Source organism: Euprymna scolopes, chromosome 34 (assembly GCF_053919585.1).
Source record: "Euprymna scolopes isolate OS-2025 chromosome 34, ASM5391958v1, whole genome shotgun sequence".
Classification (NCBI taxonomy): Eukaryota; Metazoa; Mollusca; class Cephalopoda; order Sepiida; family Sepiolidae; genus Euprymna; species Euprymna scolopes.
Window position 1 is genome coordinate 31,074,470 of NC_136515.1, and position 15,646 is coordinate 31,090,115.

Below are 15,646 nucleotides of genomic sequence, written 5' to 3' on the forward strand. Positions count from 1 at the left end.
TCTTAATTAGTATAGCAGGGATGAGATCAGGCCTTTAAAATGCCTAATTTTTTTTATGGCGGACATGAGAAAGAGTGATTCTCACATCATCTAATGTGGCTTTAGTCCACATAGGGAAATTTGGGAGGGAGTTCTTTGTTGGCTCTAAGGTGGAGTTTGAGGTGAATCGCCGGGCAAGCAGTTCTACCTTCTTCATTGCCGTGCATGCAACCTTCTGGTTGTTGCTCAGTGAAGGAATTACTGATTGCCCTTTATTCACTACACTATTATAGATTTTTAAGAAATCACAAGTTCCTATCTTTTCCAATTCTATGCATTCCCTGATTATTTCAGCATGCTTTCTTTTGGTTGTCACTATTTCTCTCTTACAATGATTTCTAGCATCTATATGACCTTCACCTTCACCGAGGTGCACGACTTGACACACAAAAAAAACCAGCCTCTTAATCACCTGCTAGCGCACGCGTCACTGTAACGTCCAATGACAACAACAACAACAACCTTCTCACTCGACCTGCCTTTTATACCACTATCTCAATCCCTTCTCTTGCGCATGCGCCTGTAGATTCCTGACAACCTCGAGACTTCCGCTTATAAAAATCCAAGTTTTGTTGTCGCGCATGCCTACACAAGGCACAAACACGTGGGGGTTTGTTTTGTTGGTAAGTACTACACTCCCACCCGATCTGATGATCACATAGAGTTCACTCCGGGGGTGGCCTCTTAGTTTGTTGGCTTCTGCGAAGGGTGGTATTTACAATCTCGGATTCAGGTTCTGGTTCTGGTTCTGGGTGTAGTTCTGGTTCTGGTTCTGATCCTGCCTGATCAGACGAACTACAACTACCACTCTCTTGCTCGGTGACCTCACTCATCAGCAGCTCATCATCTGATGATTCATCACTCTCTGTAGTTGTGGGATGTACTTCACTAGCTCGGCGAAGATCGCGCACATGGCGTGGGGTTCCATCAACAAGGACCGACTGCGGCTGACCACTCCAGATATTCGTCCTCGCTTGAACTTGGTGGTGCACCGGTTTCCAGGGGGTCTAACCCAAACTGGATCCCCTACCTTGTATTTGTAATGACTCTCCTCGTCGATTGGTTGGACAGTGTCAATGCCCTTTATCCTAACACGGTATTTGTGTATGGCATTGGCCGGTGCTGTTGTTAGTGTCTTCCACACCTTTGGTGTGATGTTATACCAATACGTGGCCTCCGTAATGGTACATTGCTTTCTGGCAGCAATTCTCTTGATGCTGCGATGGCTCCTCTCAGCAATGCCATTCCCTGATGGCACATGAGCACATCGCAGTCGTAGTCGGATACCCCACTCATTCAACAACTGCCGAACTTGGTGGCTACAAAAAGCTGCTGCTCGTTGTCCGTCAATATCTCTTCCGGCGCACCTCGCTCAGAAAAGATAGATGACAGTTGGCGGACAACATTCGCTGAGTCCTGCCTGGTCATTTGCCGCCACACCGCAAAACGAGTGGGTCCACAGTCGATAAGGGTTAGAAAGGGCTTAGCACTGTAATGGGTAATATCCATCGCTAATCGTTGCCACACATGCTCAACTTCCAATCGCCCCTTCTGCCATTGCTCCGGTGCAGGATCGATAGACTGGCATGCCTCACAGTGCTTGATGATCTGCCTGACATCCGCCCTTGTCACTGCCGGGTCCACACGCCTCGCAAAATACAAAGTTCTTTTGATACCTGGATGTCCACTCTGCACATGAATTCTTTGTATTTGGCATGAACTAATCGCGCCAACTGCGCAAGATCGAGCAGCGAACTCCATGCCTGTCTTCACAGCTTCATACCATTTGTGAGGCACATGGGTTAGTTGGTCTGCACGATTACAGTGTGATGCCACAAGCGTTACACTCACCGACAGGTCATACTCTGATACCAGACTCTTCAGGGTGTTTAGCCTCCGTCGGATTAACATCTCACTGGCTGCCTTAGTGCGGACTCTCGTTCGTCCCGAAAGAGTGTCGGACACCCAGTGGTAGACGCAGAGAGAATCCGTGTACAAGTGTAACTTCTTTGACTGCCATTGCAGTGCCAGATTTAAACCCTTCACAACAGCATCCAGTTCCACCAGGTTGATGTGTTGAGCATCATTCACGGGTCGCAGCCAGCACGCGTCTTCAATTACATTTCCACGTTGCTCCAATAACACTCCCAATGCCAAAGAACTAGCGTCAACCCACACATTCACAGTGTCCCCATCGACACACCATTCTCCACGGGCAGGGTCCTCCTTGTTAACTCTCTCTAGGGTTTTTGTTGTCATCAGAGTTAGAAGAGCATAATCAGATACATCATCCCAACCTGTAGTTACTAAACTTGCACTGCGTTTGATGATGCCCACAGCTGCTCGGAGCCAGCCACACGCTGGTAAGTGACCAATAAGTTTTCCACACAAGGAAAAAATAGTCCACCGCGTAATAACATCAGGGATGTTTGGAATCTCACTGCCACGCCTCCATCGTAAGGTACCATCTTTCCCGCAAACGTCCAATCCTAATACCCGTGCTCCATCCCTCAGACGTTCGGGATCCTTGCACTCCAACCCGAATTGAGCTAACTTTTCTCTGACGTGCGACCCAGATTGTACGTCTTCATTGACATACACATCGTCAATATAGGCCGATGTTGCGTCCTCAGTAGTCTTTTCCTGCGACAACACTGCATTTACGATGGTCTTCATGATTTGCGGTGCCACATTCAGCCCAAAGCCAAGTCGAGTAAGGCAGTATCTCTGACCCCGGAACTACACTGTCTGGAATGGCCACAATGTCTCATCCACGCGCACCTGCAAATAAGCCTTCCGCAAGTCTACTATAGACACATTGGAGCCTTTCTGGCGCCATTCTCTCAGCTTGCTGGCGCACACGTCAGCATCGGCAGTGTACGTCTCAATGTATCTATTGAGTTCACGATAGTCCAGCACCGGACGAACTTTTGATTTGTTATGCTGGACTACCGCCATTAAGGGAATCAAACCCTTGGGTGGTCCCAGCTTGTTGGGGTAGGGGATCAGCCATCCATCCTGGATCCATGCCTTAAGTTCCTTCTCGTATTCATTACGGGCCTTGTCGGGTATCGAGTACTCTGCAATGCTATTCTTGAGTTCGGTTGGCGCCCTTCCTTCTGTCCACTTCCACGATGCAGTCCATGCTTTTCGGTGAAGGTCGTAGTCCACCTTAAAATCAGGCCGATCAATGTGAACTGCAGCACACACTGGGGTTTCCAAAAATCGCACAGTCCCATCTCTTCCGATAACAACTCCCCCCAGTGCCTTAATAGCATCATATCCCAACAGTACATCGAATCCCAGCAAATCCCCTCGCATCACCAGCACATTAATGTCTGCGGCCACACCAGAGTCTGTGTGGACTTTGACAGTTCCGACTCCACAGCAAGCTTGCGTATTGCCACCTATTGTGGTTACTTTGATGTTCTGCTTTGTCCAGTTTCGACACAACTTGGCACTCATGATGGTGTGTGAGCACCCGGAGTCGAGAAGAGCTGAACAAGGCACTTGGTCCACGTACACATTTATTGTCGGTTGCGCCTCAATTTAATCTTGTCCGGGGAACAGGGCGGCGCTGACGTCCTGCTCCCTGATGCATTTCCCGCACAATTTTGGGATAAATGTCCATAACTACCACATTGGAAACAGTGTGGGCGTCCCTTGTTAATACAATTTCTTGCGAAATGGCCTCGCTGGCCGCAGCAGAAACATCTCCCATTGGTCGTGGGTCTCAAACTGGGACTCTTTTCAGTATTAGTCTTGGCTGCCTGCGCCATCATTGCAACCGGTTCCCTCAGGTCCTCCTCATCTCTGATAATGGCTCGAGCGCGTTCTAACAAATGTTCCATGGGCGTTACAGATACGCTAGTGGAAGCCCTCAACAGTTGCTTAACATGGGTGGGAAGGCCGGCCACAAACGCATATGCCAGTGTTTGCTCTGACACTCCATTGCCAAATAGAACTGCATGCTTCTTCAGCTCCACGAAGAAGACGTCCATGGTTTCTCCTGGCATGAGCTTCCTAGCGGCAAATGTTTCGTAGGCCGTGCAGGGATCCATGGCAAAGCATTTATAAAGCATTTTTTATACAGGTAACATCAGCCTTCTCCACGGCACTAAGTTGCTGATATACACTTAGGGCGCCTCCAGCCAATCTCAGGGGAATCACGGTATGCACCCCCTTTACTTCACAGAGGCTGCAGGTCAGCTCAACCCTTTCAACCCAGTCGACAACAGAAGTGGATCCGTCGAATTCAGGTATCAGTTTTAAATCAAACTTTGCCCCAGCCATAATTGTCCAGGAAAAGAGACAAAACGAAATAGCCGAAATAGCTTATGACCTTCACCTTCACCGAGGTGCACGACTTATATGATCTTCACCGAGGTGCGCGACTTGACACACAAAAAAAAACAGCCTCTTAATCACCTGCTAACGCACGCGTCACTGTAACGTCCAATGACAACAACAACCTTCTCACTCGACCTGCCTTTTATACCACTATCTCAATCCCTTCTCTTGCGCATGCGCCTGTAGATTCCTGACAACCTCGAGACTTCCGCTTATAAAAATCCAAGTTTTGTTGTCGCGCATGCCTATACAAGGCACAAACACGTGGGCATTTGTTTTGTTGGTAAGTACTACAATCTATCGATTTTTGCCTATTTGTATTTGACTAATGATGTACAAACTGGCGGAATGCATTCTGTCTTTGTGCAATGGCAGCTGCAGAATCTGTAGTGAACTATGGGATGAGTGGGGCTTGCTATAATACTTCCGTGTGGGAACATGTGCTTCAATGTCTGCTTTGCACCATTCAGTTTTCTCATTGGCACACTGTTCAGTAGGAAGAAAGAAGATATCGGTCCATGTGGCATCTCGGATGTGTTTTCTAATGGTTTCCCAGTCAGCCCTGTTGTAGTACCTTGTTGTTTTGAGCAATGGTTCCTCACCTTCAGGTTGGGATTTAAATGTGATGTCAACTTATACCACTAAGTGGGCTGTGTTTCCAAGTAGACTGTGGGCATTAGTCACACAATCCTCAGGTACTGTGGTGAGGAATAGGTCTAGAAGTGAAGCCTGCTGAGGTTCACGATCTGGTAGGCCAGTTGGAAACATTACTATCTGCGTGATGAACGGGCTATAGAGAAGCTATGTAGAGCGTCCAGCTGCATTTGTGTAACCTGAGAAACCAAGCCAATTTTTATGGTGGACATTAAAGTCACCAAACACATGTATTTAGGTGTTACTATCTAAAGAAAGTGGTGCATCTATACGACATAATCGATTAGAGTACAATCCTGACTTGAGGAAAAACGGTAGGAAAAATATAAGTAACTAATGCAGTGATGAAATGTTAAGTCGAAAGTGCATAAAAGCCTAATCATCTGATTCAAGATTTTTCTCTCTAGTTTAAGGGAGGATGATATGGATATAGACTCCAAGCCCGTGCATATATCTATCCGAGTCCTTACAGCAAAGAGGGAGACGTGGTGGTGGTGTAGGATATAGAAGTAAATGCATGTTCATCTCACGTTCGAGTGTCACCAATTTGTGATGGTGGTGCAAAATAGGGATAATGAATTGAATCGAGAAAGAGATGAACTACGTGTTAAATTGAATTTAACAGGAATTTATTTTGTAAAGAAACAAATGAAAGAAAAGGGTACGACACGTGTTTAGTTTGGCGTGCATCTCTCGCTGTTTACTGGTGAGAAGGAAAGTCTATTGTCGTAGAGAGAAAGTCAATCCAGTTTGGTGTGTGTCTCTCGCTGTTAGCTGGTGGGAAGGAAAGTCTATTGTAGTATAGAGAGAGAGAGAGAGAGAGAGAGAAAATGAGAAAAAGTCAATCCAGGCCATGGAGATAGAAAACGTGTAAGGTGTACATACAATCTGTTAGCTCTTGTCCCACGCAGTAACAAGTGGCGTGAGGCACACCCCTCCCGAAAGGGAGGCGTCTGGTTAGCCGAACCTCTCAGCTCGAGAGCTGGTCCGAAAAAGGAAGATGCTCTTGCTTTTATACTTGTTTCCAGTGGTCTTTTGCGCATGAGTGGATTTCCTTTGAAAGAGGAAGTGATGTTGTCCTTGTGTGCATGTGTGAGTACGTGTGTGTACGTTAACGTGTGTGTGTATACACGTGAATGTGAGTGTATATACGTGAACGTGAATATATGTACGTGTGTGGACGTGCGCACGTATGTTTGTGTGCGCGTATGTATATGACAAGTAATATAGCTTGAGATGTGAACGCATGTTTTTGTGAGAGACTAGAAAAGGCTCCCACAATACTCTCCTTCCTAGGAGAGAAAAAAAATATGCAGTGTATATTTTTTTTTGTAAGTAATGTTTTCAGCAGTTGACTTTTCGTCCTGTTCTTTTTTTTTTTGTTGGTGTGGTTGTTAAGAAAAACGTCAAAAACGGAGTGTGTTCGTAAAAAAAAGTATTTACTTACGCGTGGGAAAGCGTTTACTCTTTTTTTTAGGCTGACATTTGTTTGTTTGGTTTTTGTTGTGTGCTAAGATGTGCAACGAGTTGCTTGGACAGTGAAGTGAATTGTTCGTTTGGAAGGTAACTTTTTTGTTTCATGTTGACGTCGTGTGTCAAGTTGACAGTGTCTTCACATGTGAGTCTGCGGTAGTATGTGTACATTATCTGTACAGGCGTTTGTTGTGCATTCGTTTGTATTGAACAAGTTTCCAGTTGCCATTGTCTTTGCATGTGAGTCTGCGGTAGTGTGTGTACATTGTCTGTACAGGCGTTTGTTGTGCATTCGTTCATTTTGAACAAGTTTCCAGTTGCCGGTGTCAACGAAACTTCAAGTTGTGAGTTTATCCGTGTGCGTGGTGCATCTCAACTCATTGTTAATTCAGCTTCTTCCTATGTGTTGATAGGGATGTCCTGTAATTGTTTCTTTGTTGTTGTGTCTGCTGTGTGGGGGAGAATGTGCATAGGCCGATGTGATTTTGCTCCTCGCGTTTGTTGCAAGGTAATGTCAGGAAACTGTGAAAAATGTTTGTCGAGCTCGAATTTTTTTTAAAATTTGGTATGAAGTCGACAGCTCCGTGTTTATTTTTCTGCTGAGTCTGACGAGGGGTTTCGTCATTGCAGTTCGTTGAGGTTCTCGTCGGTAGCAGTTCACTTGTTCTTCTTTGTTGAAATGTTCGTTTTTTTCTTTATCAAACAAAACGCGTGTCTCGCTCAAAACAATTAATTTCAAAACGGTAGGGTCACCATGCTTGTTCATTTCACGTCCGTTGGGCATCGGTTTGTTGCGGGACTTGTGGTGTAGAAGGAAATGCGTGTTCATCTCACATTCGGGTGTCACCATTTTGTGGTGGTGGTGGTGGTGTAGGGTATAGAAGGAAATGCGTGTTCATCTCACGTTCGGGTGTCACCAATTTGTGGTGCTGGTGCAAAATAGGGATAATGAATTGAATCGAGAAAGAGATGAACTACGTGTTAAATTAAATTAAATGAACAGGAATTTATTTTGTGAAGAAACAAATGAAAGAAAAGGGTACGACACGTGTTTAGTTTGGCGTGCGTCTCTCGCTGTTTACTGGTGAGAAGGAAAGTCTATTGTCGTAGAGAGAGAAAGAGGGAAAGTCAATCCAGTTTGGTGTGTGTCTCTCGCTGGTGGGAAGGAAAGTCTATTGTAGTATAGAGAGAGAGAGAGAGAGAGAGAGAGAGAGAAAATGAGAAAAAGTCAATCCAGGCCATAGGGATAGAAAACGTGTAAGGTGTACATACAATCTGTTAGCTCTTGTCCCACATAGTAGCAAGTGGCGTGAGGCACGCCCCTCCCAAAAGGGAGGTGGCTGGTTCGCTGAACCTCTCAGCTCGAGAGCTGGTCCGAAAAAGGAAGATGCTACTTATTGCTCTTGCTTTTATACTTGTTTCCGGTGGTCTTTTGCGCATGTGTAGATTTCCTTTGAAAGGGAAAGTGACGTTGTCCTTGTGTGCGTACGTGTGCGCATGTGTGAGTACATGTGGGTACGTTAGCATGTGTGTGTATACACGTGAATGTGAGTGTATATACGCGAACGTGAATATATGTACGTGTGTGGACGTGCGCACGTATGTTTGTGTGTGCGTATGTATATGACAAGTAATATAGCTTGAGATGTGAACGCATGTTTTTGTGTGAGACTAGAAAAGGCTCGCACAGAGTTATCCTGTCATGTTAAAGTAGTTAAAGGGGATTGAAGAGTGTAAGTTTGTTACACTTAATGATAAGATATCCAAGGAGTTTACTAAAAAGTAAGACTCTACATCATCTATTTTACCATGGATATTTGTGAAAGCGAACCTCAAGGGCAGAGGCGAATTGGTTTTGTTTGGGTGGTAGTCTGGTTTTATTGTGATATTTGTTTGGGTTGTCATTTCATTATGTTTTTTTTTGTTGAGCAAAGTAGACTGGTTTTGATACCAAGTATATACACACAGTGGCCCATTAGCTGAATTCTGTCTAGAAGTTGTGGTCTCGTGAAAGCTCACCAGATATAGCAGCAGGGTCCCTTTCTATGCAAGACATGGCACTACAACTATCCTGATATTATACAACTAATGACAGAGCAGTCAGTCTAAGCATTACCAAAGAGTTAGAGCTCCTGTATGTCGGAAACAGCAACCAGACAAACTGTCAATCAGTTTTACCTCTCAGACAAGTCCAGCCCAAATAAGTCATGTGAGCACAATTTTCTCAGTTTCTGAGAGAAAGAATGAAATTTAAAATAGGGAACTCTTTCTCTTAGATGGATGATCTGACAAGATCTATGGACCCATCACACCGAGATGGGTAACCATGCGCCTGGTTTTTACACCAAGTATTTTTGTGCCTCCGCATGAATGAAGATATTGAGTATCTTACTTTAAAGTTTTTTTCTATTCTACATTTATCTATGTAGAATAGAGAAAAACTTTAGGATTAGAGATAGATTTCGCTCTTACATTTACAGGAAATTGTATCTTTCAAGTAGTGTGAGAGAATCAATCTGCTCTAGCAACTTATTTGTTTTAAAATAAATGAATAGGATATTAATAATAATTACTTGAATATGTAAGGGAATATACAGCAAGGAAAACAAAAGAAATGGTGAGATTAGATCTACATAAAGAGATTACACACTATGCGGATAGATAGATGCACTTAACTTGGTGTTCTTCAAGTGACCCATGTTGGTCTAGCTAAAAGACGTGGAATGAATTGAGGTGTGTAATGAAAAAACTTCGATATGGAGTGAACTTTAAATAAGCTTTATTTTACTAAGAACAGATCCGGGGAACAAGACCTGTTACTTCAAGGAAAGGAAGAGAAAAGAAGGAAAAACTCAAAGGAAGTAACTCACTTCCGGAGAGTAGAAACGGAAGTTAAAAGTTAGAGAGTTCTTTTCTGTCAGCACATTCTCCGCCGCTCAGTGAACTTCGGGGCCGCATAACTTTCAGGGGGCACAAGGCTTCAAGGAATCTCAGCAAAGGGGGGTGTCTGTTTAGGCTGAAAAAAAAGAGAAAAGAAACAGAAGTTTAAAGCTGATAGTTTTCAGCTAAATATGGAGGGCTGCGGCGGCGGACTCTGATAGAGCGTCGAAGACCCAGCACCTTGTCTTCCCCTGATCTTTTTTGTCGATCATCGGAGAGGGGGGGGGAGTAGAAACCGAATCCTCTAGGATGGAGTTTTCGATCCTGCTAGGCTGAGGATCTGAAAGGTTAGATTCCAGAGGTGCATTCTGCAGCTGTTGGTTCTCCATCTCCGGATCTGATTCTGCCTCCAAGCTACTCAGCCTATCACCCAATGGTGATAAGTGGCGTAAGGATACTGTCATCTCTCATCCATTATCAAAATGAAAATGAGCATAATTCGGATTGACTTCAAGTAGATCTACGGTCTCGACCAGGGGCTCATATTTGCTTCCATGCACACGCTGCTTTAAAAGGACAGACTTAGCGTTTGTAAGCCAGATGGGCATAGAATCTCCAGTGACCGATTTCCTTTGGAAATTGAAGAGGCGTTCATGGGGAGTACAATTAGTGGAGGTGGAAAGCAGTGAGCGAATGCTGTGGAGGGCTACATCTAGTACTCTTTCCCAATTTGTAACGTGAAGGTTTCTTGACCGCAGAGCCAGACTTACCGTCAACCAGATGATACCGTTATATCTTTCCACTTGTCCGTTACCTTGAGGGTTGAAAGCAGTTGTTCGGCTAGTAGCAATGCCTCGAGAAAGGAAGAACTCCTTTAGTTCCTCCAACATGAAAGCAGTTCCGCGATCAGAATGTATAAAAGAAGGGTTTCCAAATATGGAGAATAAGTTTCCGGACAGTAGCAGCTGAAACATCGGCACAGGGGAAAGCGAAAGGAAAACGCGAGTATTCATCAATGACAGTCAGTATGTATCTGTTGCGGGAGTTTGAAGGTAACGGTCCTTTGAAATCCACACTTAGTCTCTCAAAAGGCTGACTCGCCTTTACGAGAGTCTGAGGAAACGTCTTGAGAAACCTGGGTTTTATTTTGGAGCAGACCCAACATGCTTTTGTAACTGCTCTCACATCTTCCACAGAGTATGGGAGATTTTTGGTTCTGACGAAGTGTACCATCCTGGTTACCCCCGGATGGCATAAATCTGTGTGCAAAGAGTTTAATTTGTCAGCAGAGGTGGTAGAAGAACAAATTCGAGACAAAGCGTCTGCAGCAGCATTCTGTTTCCCTGGATGATAAGTGATATCATAGCTAAAACAGGCAAGCTCCAGCTTCCATCTCGTAATCTTCTCATTTTTTATTTTACTCTTTCCCTTGGGGTTGAACATAAAAGAGACCGATTTTTGGTCAGTGATCAATTTGAAATGCTTACCCAGCAGTAAATGTTGCCATTTTCGGATTGTTTCTACAATTGCATAGGCCTCCTTTTCATTCCATTGGTTACTCCGAACGGAATCCGACGAAACTGGTAGAGGGATCCAGAAGCTTCAAAGGTGGTATACTTTCGTTCTTCCGGTTTGATGGCAACTTGATGATAGGCACTGGTTAAATCAAGAGTGCTAAACACTTGGTAAGTGGCAATCTCATTTACCATAGCCTCCATTCGAGGAAGAGAATAAGCGTCTAGGAGAGTGAAACGATTTATCGTTTGGGAGTAATCCACAACAAGCCTCTTCTTATGATTCTCAGGAGACACTACAAGAGTTTGAGCTCGCCACAGAGATTGAGAGGATTCTATAATACCTTCCTTTAGCATACGAGTAATCTCTGATTTAATAAATTCGGCATCAGGTAGGGTATGTCTCTGGGATTTAACGGCTATTGGGCGACAGTCGGCGGTTAAGTTTGTAAAGAGAGAGGGGTAAAGAACGTTTTTAATGGCGGTTAGACCACAAACAGAGAGAGGGGGGAACGATCCTATGAAAGGTATTTCTACTGACGAATGTCGGTTTAAAAATTTATGCCCGAGAATAATGTCACCGCATAAGTCTGCCATAATCGACAATTTGATATTATTGTACACCCTTCTTTTCAGACTGATGTATGAGAACTACTAGCCATTAAGATTCTCTCCGAACTTGGCAAGACTGCTAACCCGAGCTTCTTAACTTTATCAGGGTAGATGAAATTTTCGGAGCTCCCGGTATCGACGAGTATACTCATAGGTTCACCTCTGATTTTTCCCCACAAGGACGAACGAGATAGGCTTTTTGAGGAATTAAAACAAGGAACCGAAGAAGCAAGAAGAGACTCACCGTAATTCGTAGCAGCTGCCGTTGGAGATCTACAGACACGTGCAAAATGCCCCTTCTTCTTGCAGTTTTTGCATATCGAGTTTCCGGCGGCACAACTCTCCCTGTTATGCTTTGGTTTTCCACAGAAGAAGCATTTCTGCCCCGGGAGTGCCGCTGCTGTGGGTTGCTCCTCATGCTCAGTCTGGTTGTTCTTGTCCTCCTTTTGTTTTTAGCAGCAGATATTGACGCAGTCAAAGAGTCTGACTGGGCGTAAATAGATAGCTGTTTTTGAGCGGACTCCAACGTGAGCGCTTGGTCATACGCCGTGTGTAAGTCGAGTCTCTTGTTTTCCAAAAGTCTTTGTCTTATGTGGGATGATGAAATCCCGTTTATGAACGTGTCCCTTATGTATTCGTCCCTCGCCTGTATCGTCACAGCCTGGAATTCACAGTCCTTGGCAAGTTCTTTCAATGACTGTAGATACTGGTCCACACTTTCATTTGTTCGTTGTCGACGAGTAACCAATAAATGCCGACAGAAGATGACATTTTTGGGTTGAACAAAAACCTCCTTGAGGGCGTTCATGGCTGTCCAATAGTTGTTGATGTCCGAGATATATTTATATATTGTTGGAGACACCAAGTTGATTAACAGGTTTAATTTCGACTCGTCCGTAAGGGGTGAACCGTTAACCGCTTCTAGGAATATCGTGAACGACTGCTTCCAGTGTATCCACGTGTTGGCAGCGTCCATTTTTGTGGGATCCAAATCCAGCCGTTCAGGTTTCAGGAACTTCTCCATTGTTTGTGTTTTAGTTGTTCTTAGTAAAATAAATTGTAATGAAAAAACTTTGATACAGAGTGAACTTTAAATAAGCTTTATTTTACTAAGAACAGACCCGGGGAACGAGACCTGTTACTTCAATAAAGGAAGAGAAAAGAAGGAAAAACTCAAGGGAAATAACTCACTTCTGGAGAGTAGAAACGGAAGTTAAAAGTTAGAGAGTTCTTTTCTGTCAGCACAAGGTGCAAAGATGAGCATTTATTTGAGAGCAGTAAGAGGAATGGAGGGAGCATGTGCCTTAAGAGCCAAATGTGTGCTTTGATTTTAATACTTCCTTCTTTTATTTAATTGAAATGGTATAATTTTCGATTAAATTTTTTTAAAGATAGTATTGCCTTTATGGAAAGAGGATTAAAGGATAAACAGGAAACTGTACTGAGACTGAAGCCGATTCCAGGACTGTCAGCAACCACTGTAAAAGAGTAATAAAGAATGCGTTGTATGCTCAGTCCGTTAAGTCCAAAGTAGCTGAGCAGCAGCTTGGTTCCCACCAGTTTTGACAAATAGCAAACAGGATCCTGAACAGAAGAATGTGCTCAATCCCAACTATCATCAATGGATCTGAGGTAATCTCGTCAGCATCAGACAAAGCCAAACTCTTTGCCAAAACTTTGCAACTAATTCTACCCTATACGACCCAGGCCATTAATCACCCGTATTTCCTCTTGTATCAGAAAACATGCTATGTGACATACTGTGTGTGATGTTGCCAAGCTAATCAAAAACTTGATTCCAGTAAAGCAACTGGCCCTGATGGCATTCCAATTATAGTGCTGAAAAAGCTTCAACCAGAACAAGCTCCCCTACTTACAAGGCTGTTTAAGCATTGTCTTAAGAAAAATTGCTTCCCAACATCCTAGAAAAACTTATCAGTATGCCCTGTATTTAAGAATTCAGGTAATTGAGCATCTTCCTCTCACTACAGATCAATAAGTCTCCTGTGCGTCATGAGTAAGTTGCTGGAATCCATGTTAAATGGATAAGTAGTAAACCACCTCAGCAAAAATAACTTTCTTAGTAACATGCAATATGGTTTCCATTCTGCTAGATCTATAGCAGGTGTGCTTCCGGTTATTTCTCATAGGATTAGCAAATCTCTCGATGGAGCCTTCTTTTCTAGGGCAATTGCTCTTGACATATCAAAGACCTTTTATAGGGTATAGCATAAAGGCCTACTTCACAAGATCTGCAGCTATGCTCTAACTGGAAAGTTTTCTCAATCATTAAATCATTTCTCTCTGATAGGTTCATAAGAGTAGTGATTGATGGGCAGAAATCAGAAGCTCACAGTATCAATTCCGGAGTCCCTCAGAGGCCCATCCTGGGCCCAACTCTCTTCCTAATCTACATCAATGATCTTCCAAATCACATCCTAAGATAATTAGTAGACATTTATGATGATGAAACTACCATCTATGGCAGCACATCAAAGGCCTTAAATGTCGAAGTTCTCTCTGATTCTCTCTCCTCTAATCTGGAGCATGTGGTGCGATGGGGAAAGAAGTGGCTGGTTACTTTTAATGCATTTAAAACCAAACTTTTATCTTTACATCATCAAGCTCCGATCCCCTATCTGTCATCAATTTAAATGAATGGCTCTCTTCTTGGGGAGACTATGTTTTGACAAGCTTCTGAGCTTGACCTTTATTCCTGATCGGAGACAGAATACGTACATCAAATCCGTTGCCAAGGTCACTGGAAAAATGATAGATATCTCACTGGTGATGCAATTTTCTACCTATATAAGAGCCAGGTACATCCAAAGATGGAATTCTGTTGCCACATCTGGGCAGGAGCTGCTAGAAAGATCTGACAGAATTCAAAATAGACTTTGTAGCCTAGTGGAGGGGATGCCCTTTCCTCTTCCATGCAACCTCTTTCCCACAGAAGAGACACTGCGAACCTGTCTCTGCTTTATCGCTATTTTCATGGCAGATGCTCGTCTGGGCTCTAATCTATGGTCCCCCTTTGCCAAACTTTCATGAAAAATACTCGTCGAGCTGAAAACACTATCAATAATTTTCCCCACTCTTTATCTGTACCTAAACCTGAACATAGATTCCATGAACAAAGCTTCTTTCTTAGAACTGCACGCCTGTGGAACTCTCTTCCATTTGCCTGCTTTCCAGCTGACTATAATTTGGTCATATTCAAGTCCAGCGTAAATACATTTTTGATGAGCCGTTCCCCTTAACTAATCCAATTTTACAAATTTCCAATACTAATGATTACTACAATATTATCCCATTGACTCCTGTACACTCAGTAACCCTTATCCTCGAGTGATCTCCGGACCTTGGTAAGTGGTGACTCCTATGTAAAAAAAAAGGAAGGAAAAGCTATAAAGGGCTATAGCTCCATGGGTTGCTTCTTATTGATTTATGCACGCTTTTTTTGGGGGGTGGGGAGATAAGATTGTAATTCCAGATCGATCACGGACTAATACAATTGCAAAATTCTAGTAGATTCAGGAACTGGATAACTATCAGATTACAATCCGATTGTTATCCAATGTAATTCACAGGATCGTATTCAAATACAGAATTTTCATTGATCATGTGTGACGTCACAACTAAAACAAAAACAGCTGTCCAGACAGGATTTACAGCGATCTGAAAGACCGAAATATCTTGATGAAGTAGAAGCATTACAGTACAGTACAAAATATCTAACCATACAAAAACTGCTAAATTGTGCAAACCACTGGTTAGGAATCAATTAAGTTATTGCTTATTCACTAAACCTATTTTCCTGCTCTTATTTACTTATACTGCTTCCCTCTTTTTGAAATCATAATTTCTCATTCTATGACTAAGCGTAATGATTGTGATGATAAGGTCTATACTGGCCACATGTATATTGTTACTGATATATGTTACTAAAATAATTGGCACAAATGCTATTTCTAAATGTTTGCTTTGAAGTGATAATACTTGTCTCCAAGATGCCTGCCTCTCTGTTTTGCATTAAAAATCATTATACTCCTACATCCTCCCCAAATTCCTGTATATCTATATTGTGTATTAATGCTGTATTCTTGTAAGTATATAATCTCTCC